The sequence below is a fragment of the Lonchura striata genome, chromosome 12 (assembly GCF_046129695.1).
Source record: "Lonchura striata isolate bLonStr1 chromosome 12, bLonStr1.mat, whole genome shotgun sequence".
Classification (NCBI taxonomy): domain Eukaryota; kingdom Metazoa; phylum Chordata; class Aves; order Passeriformes; family Estrildidae; genus Lonchura; species Lonchura striata.
The window spans coordinates 19,790,975-19,805,837 of NC_134614.1; the positions used below are offsets into that span (position 1 = coordinate 19,790,975).

General features: G+C 47.8%; 1 protein-coding gene across 1 annotated transcript in view; it reads right to left on the minus strand.

Annotated features, from left to right (window-relative positions):
• Positions 1-14,863, minus strand: part of FRMD4B (FERM domain containing 4B) — an 80,899-nt gene that overhangs the window by 61,013 nt on the left and 5,023 nt on the right. The gene's annotated exons all lie outside the window — the stretch shown is intronic.

Below are 14,863 nucleotides of genomic sequence, written 5' to 3' on the forward strand. Positions count from 1 at the left end.
GGTGAGAGCTGGTGAAGGAAACCTGGCTTTTCTATTTGTTCTCCCAGACTCAAAGTAACTCATTTTCCTGACAGCACAAGCTTCCAGCTGACTATAAATTGTGAGCTGTGAGCAGAGGCTGGGGGTGGTTTGCTTAGACAGGGGCTGCCAGAGGGATTAAACAGTAACACGCGATGGTTTCCCCTCTCACATCCCTCTGGCTCCGCAGGGATAGGGACAAGGACAGTGCTGAGCTGTAGAGCCATCAGCCCCTCTCATCACCTCCTGCCCCTGTGCACGCTGCACACCCAGGCCTTGCAGAGACTTGAAAATAAACACAATTTCTGCGTGATTGCAGTACGGCCGCAGAGACCTCACAGCTGAGACAGCCGCCTGTGTCACTAGCCAGCCCTTCTGTCACCAGCCCAAATCAACAAAGCTCCATTGTCCCAACTAATTGAGCTCATTTTGACCAAAAAACGACAGGAGTGGCCTCCTGAGGAGGTCAGAGATGAGCCTCTGCAGGCACAACTCCCCAAAGCGTCCCAGAAAACTGAGCTGCAGCATCTGCACCCCAGCATCACCACCCACCAAAACAGCAGGGCTGGCACAAGGAGCGTTTGCAGAACGAGTCTAGGGGACAGAAATCCCTTCCTTTCTCTGCCTCACTGCTACGAACATGAATTTGTACAGAAGTGCCAGATGAGCAGTGTGCACGGTGCACGCAGCAGCTCAGGGCACAAGGCTGCTGCGCCCCAGAGGCAGCAGTGATCTCACAGCTGCATCCCTCGGTGCTGCACCCTGCAGAGCATCATCCCCCAGCCCTGCACTCCCAGCAAGGTACCACCTCCAGCAATTCACCCCTCGGGTTTTGGAAGCAGAGCTGCACACCTTGGGGCACACCCCCAGAGATTTCTCTGCTGCCCAAACTCAGCACCCAGAGCCCTTAAACCCATTATGATCCACTCCAGGTCCATTTGTTCCTAAGAGCTGAAGGGCTGCCATGGCAGGCTCATAACTAAGTTGCCCATTAGCATCAATTAATCATTTCATCAGCGCACCCTTCAAGGTGGAGCGCATTTCTGGCTCTGACACAGTTACCAATCTGCCCATGCTGCGAAGTGTCGGATCCAATAGTGTTTTTAAATCATTCCCCATCTGTTGCTCTGAGATAGCATGAGGGTTGCCATCATTTAATTGTGAGCTGCTTTAGCTTTCACCCAGTGAAATCACATCAATCACTTCTGACTGTTTTAATTGCCTCACTAGTCTGTTGTTAAGTAAAAAAGGTTTCTGTTAGAGCAAACACATCCACAAAGCCTCGTGCTGAGGAGAAAGAAAGGTATCTGGAAGGATTAAAACATGAAAGAAATACCAAGCATCATCTGTGCTTCATTTTAGCTATCCAAGGTAACTGAAAAGCACCTAAAAAGTAAATAAAACTCATAACAGCCCTGAAGATAGGCAAGGTATAATTATCCCTGATTTTATTGATGAAACAACATAAGAAAACAGCTTAGAAGTCACATTTACAAATATAGACACAAACAGCTTTTAAAACCTGAGACACCAGGAATCTTTCCTCAGAAGTCCCACATCCACTTCCCAGAGTGGTGGAAAGCTCAGTCAAAGTTGCCAAGAAGATGCCAAGGTCCCAGTGACAAAGCACTGTGAAATGCCTTTGCTGTGCCCCACCTGCATCCCAGGCTGGTGTCATCCCAGGAACACTTCATCCCATGGACAAAGCCACAGGACAGCAATGTCCAGAGCTATGAGATGCCTGTGGCTGTAGCTCCAAGAAGAGCTGCTTGCACCCTTCTGCAACCCCCCATCCCATTCCTGAACACCTGAGGGCTACATTCCTGCTAAGACACCTTCTCCAGCCAGGATGAGACACAGGGATACTCACTGTGTGGCACCACAGCTTGCTCAAGGAACACAGATCTGCTGGTGTGACCATCAGCTTTGCATCTGTAGGCTCCAATCCCAAAACAAAGCCTGGACAGTCAGAGCCCTTCTCCTCCTCCTCCTGCACACCCAAAGCTGCAGCCCCAGCACCCTGGTTCCTGCAGCTGTGCAGGAGCTCACTCCAAGTATCCCCACCCCATTCCTGACGGGGCAGAGACCACATCACTTGGCTCACCCTGTTCTTCCAATCAGATGAAAATCACTCCAGATTACTACCACAGGGAAGCACAAGCCCATCCTACATCAGGAATGTCGCCCACCAGAGAGGTCATGTCCAGGAGACAATTCTCACATCCAGCTGCCTCCCTGTGCAGACAGCGCTCCGAGGCACAGGGCAGCACTCACATTTCACAGCCCTTTTCTGTGCAGGAGAAAAAAGCTTTGGAAGCTATTGCTGCTGCAAGCTCACCTCATAAGCTTTGGAGTGTCAATCCCCAGGAGTGACATGCCTGTGGCACAGCACAGTCACAGGTACCAATAACCTGGCCCCATTCTCTTGCACGGAGAAAAGCTGGAGCGCTTCAATAAAGAGGCTTCCATCACTTTCATCAATTGGATTTTGGCCAGGGAAAGGTGCCTCCAGCTCAGCAACTGGAGACTCTGAGCTCCTGGAGCCAAAGGACTTCTTTTTAATTCCCCCAATGACACTGGTATGATTTATTTGATTTATTCCCCACAGCACATTTGCTTGCAGGTCTGTTTCCTCAGGCTGCGGGAAGGGACTTGTGCTGTGTCCCAATTCCCAGGGCACCAGGCTCCTCAAAGACCCAAAGCCCTGGAGCCCTTACTGATACGTTTCCTTTCATCTTTAATTCAGGATGCCCTGCTAATCTGAACAATATAATTGATTTTCTATGTGTTGGACCAGTCCATCATGAGATGAGCACAGCTGTCTGCCTCAGTCAATAGCTGGGTTGAACAGTCTTGAGATATTTATACACACACACATCTGTTTTCACCTTATTCTCACTGATTTGGCATTGTCTGTACAAATGAACAATTTTTGCAACATGACTCCAAATTGGTCATCTTAGTTATTTTTAAAAGCCTGCTAATATTTGAGCTATTATCCAGTAAAAGTAGCAGCGGAAAATTCATGAAGCATCTCTGTGTCTCATCTCATTCCCAACAGGAAATTAGGAGAGAGACAGTACACAGCCCTATTTTTGGTAAAACCATACTGAGAGACTGGGAAACAATAAAAATCCAGCATCCCAAATTCACTTGTATCCTCTATACACAGGTAAGCAGCAAAACCTCAAAAACTGAGAGGGTTGAAAGGAGATGAAGACTTTCCACTGCAGTTCTCCTAATTTACAGGCTGTCAGCAAGAACCTGATTCACCCAAATCTTCAGTAAAAAAGGCAGATAATGAAGGGAAACAAACAATTCTCAGAATATCCATGTGTGGAAATTAAAGCATATGGTGAGATTGTAGCTCTACATAGAAAATTAGCATTATCATAAAGGTTTCATTAGCTGGGAGGAAACAACATGTTGTCCTCCCTTTTTATCACAAAAAAATGTGACAAATTCTCCACCTAAAATCATCAAAGCAGATTTTCCAGAACATCCATCCTTTAAAAAGAAAATCAGCAAGGCAGAGAAAAAAACCTACTTCTTGGTTACTTAGACCAATTCCCTATAATATCCTGAGCCTGAATGTTTATTTGGGAAAAAAGCACATGCAGGATATTTATGCTATTTCTCTTGGACAGAAACATCCTCCTTATGCAAAGCTGGTTGTTACATGCAATATTTTTAGACATCCATGTGTGTCATCCCGTTAGGAAAAAATAAGAAAATTAGTAATTAGACAGGGTGTAAACAGGAAATCTCAAAAAGAAAAAAAAAATACCCCACCATTATGCCAAAAAAAAAAAAAAGAAAACAAAATAAAATAAAATAAAAAAGCTGTCAGAATAAGACATCTCCTGAAGGGAAGCTTAGGAATTGGAGAATCATGAAGGGTCTGGGTCAGGAGCAAACCCCAATGTGATGTATTCCCTCCAGGTCAGATCTCTCCCTCTCAGAACTGGGCAAGTTACAAAGAAATCACTTGCTCTATCTGTCACTGACTTCTATTTTTAAGCCTTTTTTTGTTTTAAGGTCTACAGAAAGAAAAGAAAATAAAAAAATTAAAAAAAACAAAACAAAAAGAGCCAACAAACCCCAAAGCCTACAAATTCTCTGGCCAAAGAAGAGAGGATTACACGCAAGCTGCACATAATTTGTGGGAATCCAGAGCTTCCCTCTCTCTGCCCTGGCTGCCCTGGGACCCTGGCAGGGGTCAGGAACCCCCCTGGACAGAGCCCCCAGAGACACTGGCTGTGATCTCTGCCCATGGAAAAGAGTTTTCAATCTTACAGGATCAATTACCAGCTCTGTTTGATATCAGTAATAATTAAGTGTGGCACGGGTGCAAAAGTAAAATTTTAGGATTCTAGATGAGGGGTCCAAAGGGGACAAGATGGAGGAAATTGGGTGTGCCTTGTCCTTTTTCTCCTTCTTCATGCCCTCCATGTCTCACTGTGGTGTTGGCGTTTTTCTGTTGGTTCAGGCTGGGGACACACTGTCCAACGTAGGTGACAGATATTGGCACGTTATTGTAAATGCAGCCCAGGGAGTTTCTGGTATTTAATGTTTGTCACATCCCACTGAGGGCAGAGCCCCACACGCTGCCCTGCAGGACAGAGCTGGGCAGGGCAGCAGAACATGTGAGAGATCAACAGAATAAACAACCTGGAAACCAGCACAGACCAATTATGGCTTCTGCTTTGGCAGTGGGGCAGAAAGACAGAGACTTTCTACAATCTCAGAATCATCAATAGCACAGATTCTGACAATAATTAAGACAAAACTGGGAGCAGTGACAGGCTCAGAGCCCTGTGCCTGCATCCCAGCTGCTCTCCCTGGGGATGTGCCACGGTTTGGGCTCAGCAGCCCCAGCGTGCAGACACACTGCACCACTAAGTGCAACCTGCCCAGGGACAGGGGGCTGAGCCAGGCTCCTGCAGCCTCCTAAATACTCATCAGCAAAGCTTTAAAATCATCCACATCCAGCAAGGCTTCACACCTTTAATGCTCTGAATTCCATGAGAAGTCTTTTGGAAGGAGCAAACCTCTCTCCCCAGTTCTCTTCTTTCCTTCCTCCCAGGATAAACCCTTTTGTTCAGGCCTGGGTGCTACTGGAAATATCCCAGTGTGACACCAGGGATTTGGTCCCAGATGCACTGAACTGTGCATGTTATTTCCATGAGCTCCTGGCAGGGTAACTATATAAAATTAAACTTCACTGGCAGATGAATAGCTCCAAAAGGTATTTTATAGGCAGGAAAAAAACACCTATATTGATGCATCCAGTGATGAGAGAAAGGGGAACCATTTTCACTACATAAATGGCCAGCACACAGCCTTAAACCTGCAGTTTGAAAAATGAGAAATTGGACTGAGGCACATCATTAGTACATAGATTATAAAAACTGGCTCATTTATTCCTGAAACAGGCATACCACAGCGGCTCAGGCAGTCAGAGCACTGAAGAAAATAATATAGATAATAAAAAGCAAAATTCCCTCTCCCAGAAGGCAATGCTGTCCCTTTGCACACTGACTTCACAAAGCCTGTGCCCTGAGGGCATCCCAAAATGCTTCCATCCTGCTTTTGGCAGTGGCACAGAAGCAGCAGCTCTGCTTTCCAGGTGCACAAACCTGGATCTTTGAAGGATTCCATGTTCAAATCCCTACCTGAACTGCACTTAACCACCCATTAAAGCATCACCACTAATTTCTTGCAAAGGTTCTGTTTTTTTAATCCAAACTTCTCTTCTGTAACTCATAAGCCTGTAAGAGATATCAAAGCTTAATACTGAGCCCCTACACTTCAGGTTTTCATTAGCATTTAAGTGGGTTTTTTCCTTTGGTTCTGAAGGCATTTAGGATCAGCTCCTCAGATCAGCACTGCTTCACTGACTTTGGTACAACCAGCCAGCTTATGTCTGGCCCTGAATGTGCACAGCCTGATCAAAATTTGAAATCACATGCAAGAATGTCTTGCAATAAGGAGCTGCCCTAGCCAGGCACATCTCAGGAAAATAAAAGCCTTTGCCTGTCCTTCTGGAAGGAAGGGGCCTGCATGCAGCTGGGGGGAAGAGGGAAAAAGTTATAATGGTTTAAATGACCTCAGAGTTTCCTGGTGTGTCTGTTGGGAGAGCAAAGCTTCATCATGTTCCAGCACTTGGAGCCACTTAGAACTTGAAGGAATAAGCAGGAAAATAACAGACAGAACTTTGGGGCTATACCAGCACTGCTGGGGGAGCTTTTTAAACAATCTGCACAGATCTCCAAAAACATCATGATGCACATTCTGGGGAGCCTGTCTGCAACCCACAGGTCTGCCCTGACCAGTGTGGGTGCCATCACTCAGTGTCCCATGGTGGGACGTGCTCAGGGTGAAACTGATGGATGAGGATTGGAAATGCTCCACTGTCCCACCAGTGAAGATCTGAGGAAGGGAAGCATTGCCCCAACCCACTGGCACATCCCACCCCACTGTGTGCCTCCCCAGCAGCTCCTCTGCCTCCGAGCAAAGCAGCCCTCCCCTCTGCACTCACTGATGCCTCCTGCAATGCCCAGTGGGTCAGCTCTGGGTCCAAAATCTCGTGTTTCCCCAGTCTCTGCTCACACCAGCCACGGCAGCCAGTGGTTCCTGCCATAACACCACAGTCTGGCTCACACAGACACAAAAAACCTGCAGTGATCCCTTTGAGGGCAGTGGCAGGACTCCCACCAGCTTTATGGGGGCAGACCACGTCTCCAGACATACTGCCTCTCCTTCCTAATCTTCAAGCCATAAAGAAGCCTTTGGCTGAAGTCCTGTCTCCAGTGTAGTCAATTAATTTTTCCATTAATTTTAATAGGGTCAGGGTTTTGCCTTAAATCATTTGTTATCTCACTATTAACCTTTAACAGGAGCCAGTATCTGCTTAATGTTAAATAGCCAGTGATGCTCCACAGTGGCTGGCTACAACTTTCATCCTCTGAGCTCTGGCAAACCATCCTGTAGGACCAACCAGGTGACTCCAAGTGCCACCCCCATCCCTCCCAAGGGCTGCAGAGGCCACCTGGGCTCTGCACACTCCTGAGATGTTTGCCCACAGCAACTGCAGGGGCTCTGCAGCAGAATTCCCAGGATATTCTCTTTCTCAGGACCAGGCAGGGACAGACATTTAAAGCCATAACTGAATGACATGCACAGAAATGTTTTAAGATGAGACAGGCTGGAGAAAAGTGCCAGCTTTGCACTTTGATGTCCCTTTGATGATGCTCTACATGGAAATGTTGGCTCTGCTGAAGTTTGGCAATGAGCTGGAGATAAAACACAGTGCCTGGAACAGGGGGCTCAGAGGCTGCCTGGGTTGCATGGCACCTTCCTAAAATAGCCATGAGAGCTGAAGATAGGATGAAAAAACTGGCTCCTGCAGAGCATCAACTGACTTTCATGTAAGCCCCACCAGCTGAGCCAGTGAAAAAGTCTGGCACAGGAACAGCCCAAGTGCTCTCCCTCACTGCAGGCACTCTGGCTTGGCCAACAGACTTTCCATGCAACCTTCCTTTTCCCCATTTATTCTATTATCCCTCATTGCAGGGGATGGCAGATCTAAGAGACTCTTTTATTCACTCTGTTGATCGCTTGTATGGGATGACAGGCACAGACTCTTGGGGTCATCAGAAAGATCCCACTCACCAGAGCAGGCTGTGGGGCTCTAAATCTCATCCTCTTCTCCCAAAATCCTCAGAAATAATGATGAGCATGCTGTAATAAGACTCCCAAAAAACTGAACAAAACCAAAGAACAGCGATAAATTAAAATCCAGGAAACAAATTCATTCAATCTTCCTCAAAATGATAAATCCAGTAACTCAGCCAGGAGTTAAAGCCCTTTGCCAAGAGCAAAATATAAGCAGCAGAATTGCAGCTTCTTTCTCCCAACCAGGAGTGTGCAATGTAAAAAACTCACCCCTCTCCTTCCCATGAGGAGATCTTGCAGTGTGGCTGTGTTTCCTGATGGCTTTTTCCTGTACTTGCCTTTGCTCCATTCCCCATGGGGGTGCAGGGGCTGTTCTCTGTGCACCAGCACAGGGCTGAAAGCACTCAAGTGCAGAGGCAGCATCAGCCCCACTGCAGGAAGCAGAGGGAAGAACTGCTGCTAAAGCCTGGCTCTGCTGGCCCCAGAGCTTCCAGCTGCCAAGCAGCACCCAGCCAGCATTTCACCTCCCCTGGCACTGCCAAAGGCCACAGGATCTCTCTGGCAGTGTCATGACAGATGCTGAGTCCCTCTGACAGAGGGGGAGAGGTTGGCTATTCTCACCTTTATTGCAGGAGTATTCTCCTTAAATGTGTCTGAAGCTGAAAAACTGAGCAGGTCATGGCATTCCAGGGGTGCTGGCATTCCATTCCTGCCACTTTGCAATGCATTTAAAACAACAGTGACAAAAGAACAGGCAGGCAACTCTACAGCTAATGCTATTAAAAAAAAAAAACAAAAAAATCAAAAAAAAAACCTATCTGGAAAATTAATAGGAAACAATCAGTAGAAATCTGCCACAAATATCAAGTCAATGAAATCCAACATCTGCTTTCCTTGGCAGCACACAGCCAGTAAATTCATGTCTGCTGGAGACACACTTATCTCCAGCAGTGCTGAGACACTGCAGGCAGGTCATTACTGCACACAGCCCACAGGGGTGGTTTGTTCCAGTGCAATCTCCTGCGAATTCAGGGGGAAAAGGTCTCCAGTGGGATCAGAGTGCTTTCCTGATGCTACCTGACACAGCAAATGCAGGGGCTGCCCATGAAGGAGCACTGCCTGGAGGCAGCAGCATCCTCTGTCCCTCAACAAGCATTGCCCACAGTGGGGCAGGACTGGCCTCCTGCCCTCCTGTGACCTGTCCTGAGCTTTGCTCCTCAGCCAGGAGGCAAAGCAGTTAAGCTCCAGCTTCTTTGCTTAAGTCTCTACAACACCAATCTCAGGGTTTGTTCTGTGCAGAGCTTCTGGTAACTCCTGAGTTTTACCTCACCCCAGAAGCCATCCTTGGCTCACTCGAACAAACTCAGCTTTCCCTGTTACAGGAATAGTTACAGAAGACAAAAAAAGAACCTTACAGAAGAGTAGTTTCACATCCCTGGAGACCCACACTCCACCCTTGATGCCTTTTTGCCTCTCCCCAGGCCTGAAGCTCTCCCCCATTTCTGATGGCTTTCCACTGGATGCTCCTCTGTCCCCTCCAGCACCTCCCTGCTCACCCCCGAGTTGGGTTTTTGAGGGAAGACTCCCAAAGCAGGAGACACACGAAGAGCAAGCCCTGACCAAATAATTGCCATCCCCTCCAGGCACCATCTCATTCTCTAAAGTCATCTTGAGTCTCTTCTTCTCCTGCCCCATGCAGGTCCCTACACCCAGCATCCCTCCCTGGACTTTTCCAGCCACTCGTGCTTGGCAACAGCCCCTCAGGAAACCCGAGGTGCCAGCCTTGGACAGAGACCAGGTAAGAAGGAGATGAAAAATAATTTAAAAAGAAGGCCAAAGCACAAATCCTTTAAGCCTGCAACTCTTTAAAAAGATTGCAGAGGGCAAATAAATAAACCAAGAGAAGTCACAACAGTGGGGTGGGCTGGGGCAGGCAGCGAGCAGCGTTTCTGTGGAGGCGAGGAGCCAACATTCCCAGTGCCAGCAGCTTGCCAGGCACTCAGGGGGCTGATCCACATGGTTCCACATTTCACTTTTAAAGCAAAACAAGTGCTTTGGATCAAAGGCTCTTTCTCAGCAGCCGTTGCCCCTGGCTCCGTGTGCACTGCTGCATCTTCCCAAGGGTTTTTTAGGGGGTGAGAGAGGAGGGGACCTTATGAGGAGATATTTAATGGTTGCATGCTGAAAGGAGTTACTGTACCAGGCGCCAACCGCCTTTTCTCGGGACTCATGAATCTGTGCTTTGTTCAGGTTAAATCATATCTCAGAGCAGCCCATAAGGGTAATCTCTGAAAAGAGGTTTCTCTCTAAAGTAGAGATCTTTGCTCCAGCTGCAGCAAAGTTTTCAGAATCCAGCTTGGATTTAGCCCTTTGCAGAAGTAGCCAAGGCAGAATTTACAACAAAGGGAGGAAAAAGCAGCTGTAAATGCTGGGATAAACAAACAGCCCCTTATCTCCTCAATGGAGTGTAAAAGACACAAAGAAATTTTTATGGACTGCTCCTTCAAGGTGAAGACATGAGCAAGCAGAAAGGTTTCTACCTACCCCATCCCAAACTTTCTCTGCTCTGTGCTGCTTTCTGGCTCTCCAGGGCTCACAGCTCCGAGCTCTGCATGATGTTTAACTCAGGACACACTGCAAGAGCACTAAATCACATTATCTGTCACTGCTAAGCATCAGAAATTAAAATACAGCCTCTTACCTCCACATTACACAGCCTGCTGGTTTAAATGGACTTGAGAAACCCAAGAAGTAATCCCAGTGTGCACACACTAAGCCTTCATGTTTTCTGTGCATCTGAGCTGGGGGAAGAAGGGAGACACGATCCCGGACTTCTTCCGTTGCCATATAATCTGAAGGAAATGACCTTCGTGTTTGTTGCTTTGATTACAGATTCAGAAACAAAAGCCCTTCCAGAGTGAGTCAGGGGACACAAGGGGTTGAAACGGGATTGTTAAAAATGGGAAAGCATTACAATTGTGGGTTGGTTTTTGGGTTGTTGTTTTTTTTTTTTTTTTTCCTGTCTGTGATATTAACCCCTTTATTATAAAACAAAACTGAGCGAACAAGCAGGAGTTGCTGACCAAAGGCACAGCACAGTGCCAGTTCTGGGGCAGGGAGACACCTCGGTGTGGGATGGTGATGCCTGTGCCACAGCAGGGGCTGAGGACCCCCATGCTGGCAGCTCTGTGCTCGCTGGGAGCTGCCATCAGCCCTCCCAGCTCCTCCACCCCACACACTCCTGGGACAGGAGGGGACTTTGTGCAAAAACTGGGCACAGCACTAAAACTTCAGGCCACCCCCAGTCTGAACCCCTTGGAGCAAGGCTGAGCCCTGTGGCAGCAGGACCAACGCGTCTGAAGGGATACAGGGACAGAGATAAGCAGAGCTCTCTGCTCAGCACAGCTACCCCAAAAACTGACACCTCCACTGAATCTCCCTGCAACAGACCCCCCAGGATCACCATCCCACTGGACTTCCCAAACTGCTCTCCAAAGCACTGCCCTGCTGCTCTGATGTGGGTGCTGCACCCTGGGGAGGGAACTGAGAGCATGGGCACAGTTCACATCCTTGGCCATCAATGTGAACTTGATCCTGTTCCACAGGAGTACACCTTGCTGCTGCTAGGGGAGTAAATCATCTACCTGCTGTTCTGCTGCTCCTTTGCAGGCTGTTCTCTGTGTGCCAAACACTGAGTTCTACTTTGACTCCCTGATTCCTTCCCCACTGGCACATCAACCCCCAAGGCTTCACACAGCCCCCGGCTCTGACGCAGCAGCACAAACTGTGGAACTGTGCCAGGCAGGGCACAGCCTCACACAGGCACAAAAACAGCTCTCCTCAAAGAAAACTCCAACAACTGACACTGCTCTCACTGGAAATGGAAAAAACAGAACAACAAAGAAGTGTGCACCCAAATCCAGGAAGCTGGAACTTCCAGAGCTCCAAGCTGACCTTCAGGCAGGTACACAAGAGGCACAAAGTCTCAAATTTACACATGCAGTTACTTCAAAAATCTGAAGGCTCTACACAGTTATTTATGCTCTCAACTTAGCAGTCACTATGCATACAGAGGACAAACTATGAAGACTCTCCCAACCTGATTTTTTTAAAATCCAGGGATCTATTTTAATAGAAAAAAAAAATTAAGTTCAACACCTGGAACAAACTACTTTGCTTTTCCCACAATGAAAATGGGTCAAACTTCAGACAGCAACATCTCAGAGATGTGATTCCCTCTTCTCAGAGGTCCTGAGGCCACTTGGCCCAGCCGAAGTCCCCCAAACAGGAGACTCTGTGCCAGGTGTTTGAGGCCAACAAGAGGTTCCATGAAGCTGCAGAGCCTTCCCAGGAGAGAAACAACCTGGTCCAGCCATCACAAGGGTGAGTCAGCCCTGCTCCCCTCCTCTCCCTAAACAACCATCAATCCAGACACCTCCAGGGGCAGCTACCCCAGACACCAGGGTGCTGTGAGGTGCCAGAGGTGTCTCACCCTCCTTGTTTAATTCAGAAGAACCAGCTTTGATCAAACAACCAGCCCTTAAATAGCTGCAGACAAAAGAGCTGTCTTTTTTCCCAAAGTTATTTTGTAAAAGGCAATGTTCTCATAGTCATGAGACCATAAAAGCCTTCCACTCTATGTCCAATATCACAGGTTTCATGAAAAAACCATAAGCTGGCCCCACATCAGGCAGGAGGGTGCCAGGTCAGGTCCAGCCAGCTGGTCCAGACTGCAGCAGCAACCTAAGAGGTGGCAGCGAGACAGTTTTGGGATAGTATTTCAGAGCAACAAACTTGCATTTGTCTCCAAAACAGACTCCAAAGCCCCAAAAATAAGATGGAAAATAGACAGTGAGTCATGTTTCCTTAGAGAAATGATGTGAAGGTTACCTGGGTGGTGCCAGCTTCTGCCCTGCTGGGATAACCACAATGACAGGAATAGCTGGAGGAGGGACAGCACAGCTCCTCGGAGGATCTGTGGCTTCCAAACAAACACAGACTAGGGCTGCATAATTCAGCTGTACAGAGAACTTAGTTTAACTGAGAAAAATTAGAGTTTAAAAGAAATACAGCCCACCTGTAAGAGGTAGGAAGCTGCTGGAGTTGAGCACATGGAAATTCTGCAACTCTAAGGCACGAATGAGCCGAGTTTGGGGACAGCAGTGCCACAACCCTTCACTGAAGGGTGACACTAGAGGGAATGCAGCACACCCCAGCCCCCCCCAGCAAGGTGAACAGATGCACTGAGCTTGAAACAAGAGAGGAATTACTGCCACTTTCACTACAGCTTAACAAACACCACCCTGCTCCAAACCTCACACCCTCTGCCCTGCCCACATCTCCCTGCCCAGAAACCAGTGGCCCAACCAAAGGTGAAGCCAGGATGCTCAGGAAGCAGCACAGCACCAGCAGTGCCATGGGTGGAAGTGCAGGGACTTCTCCAGCACCATTCCCAGCTCTGCTGGCACCACACTCCTGTGCCTGATGGCCAGCAGGGAGATGCACCTAGGGCACCCATCCCCAGGACAGCACCTACCCCACATCAGCTGGAAAAGCAACAGAAACATCACAATCTTAACCCTAGCATTGCTTGAACTGTCAAGGATGACTTTTAATGGCTAAATCCAGCACATTCAAACTTTTCTCAGCTTTTTGGTGACACTTGTTCTCCCCATCTCCTTCCCCACCACACCACTGCTGCATGTTTAAATGAATGACAGATCAATTAGTGGGGAAAAGTGTACATGTGTATTTGTGTGTGGGAGGGTATTTAAGCTAATATATTCCAGCACTGATTGCTTTATCCTCTTTGCAGTCTCTGAGAATGAACTGGCCTCCATCTGTACAGAAGATTAGTAGAATTACTAATCACTAATTATGACTCAGAGGTTTTAAGAGCAATGCAGACTGTACAAGGGGTGGCCTGATTTTCAGAAAATGAGGGGACAAAGATAGCACAGTGTTATTTTAAGCACATGGGCAGTCCATCCAAGATCACAAAGCACTGCCAGCAAAAGGGGTGACAGAGAGACAACCACTCAGGAGGATGAAAATGAAGCTTGGAAAAACCAGCACGTGCCTGAAACACTTTTAATTTACCTTTCCATACAGTTTCTGTCCAGTCAGAGCAAGCTGGCCAGCCTCTCTGCAAAGGCCAGAATGGAGATTTCTCCAGGCAAGCTCATACAGGGATACCTTTGTGCAGGACTTGCTGCCTCTGAGAAGTGGCGCCAGCGACATTCGAAATCGAACGTATTTAGTGAGCTGCGTCACATCGAAGAGGAAAAATATTTACACAGGCCCGAGTGGTTTGTGAATAGAAGGCACTGTTTGAAACTGGCACCGTGACACCCCGAAGGAAATGAGATGAAGTTCACAGTCTGGTTGTGAAGTTTGTCAGTGAGGGAAGAGGGAGAAGCCATAAAAAAGAAATCATATTTTTGTTTGAATCAACTCTCTCCAACAGAAAACGCTGTATCATGAGCTCAGCTGGAAATGTGTCTGGCAGAGAGCTCTGGAAAGCTGCTGTTGGAAGCGTGCAGAGCCAAGTTTAACTCTAAGATGTCAGGAGGCAGTGCCCCAAAGTCCCAGCCATGGGGACACCTCCCCATGCCAGCTTTGGGCACAACAGGACTTTCAGCAGTGCCAAAGCTCTGCAGGTGACAAATGAGCAGCACCACTGCATTAGATCAGATCCCTTCAAAAAGAAAAACAGCTGGATGAAAGCAGCCAGAGCAAAGCTTTTCCAAGGTAACCAGTAATCCCCAGTGCACAAGTTGAAAACTTTGAAGGAACACACACACATATTCAGCATCCTCTAAAAAGGTTTTGAAGCTCCCTTTGCAAAGCCCTGACCTGTAAGAACACCTGAGATGCTTCTGCTGAGCATCACTCCTGGGATCTGTCTGGTGTGGAACAAAGTTCTGCCCTGACAACGCAGCCCCAGCTTTGTGCTCTCCCTCTCCACTCCAGCACTGCTTTTCATCATTGTGAAAAGAGAAAGGCAAAAAGGCACCTCAATTTGTTGTCAGCATTTTTCATAATGGAAAGTTAAGGTGTGGTAGCAGAGGAAGCATGGTGCTCACTGTCCAAACCAACTACGTTAGCACTGGAGGAAACAGAAGTCAGCCACTTCCTCTCCCACCCCAGGTACCATGGGCCAGACACA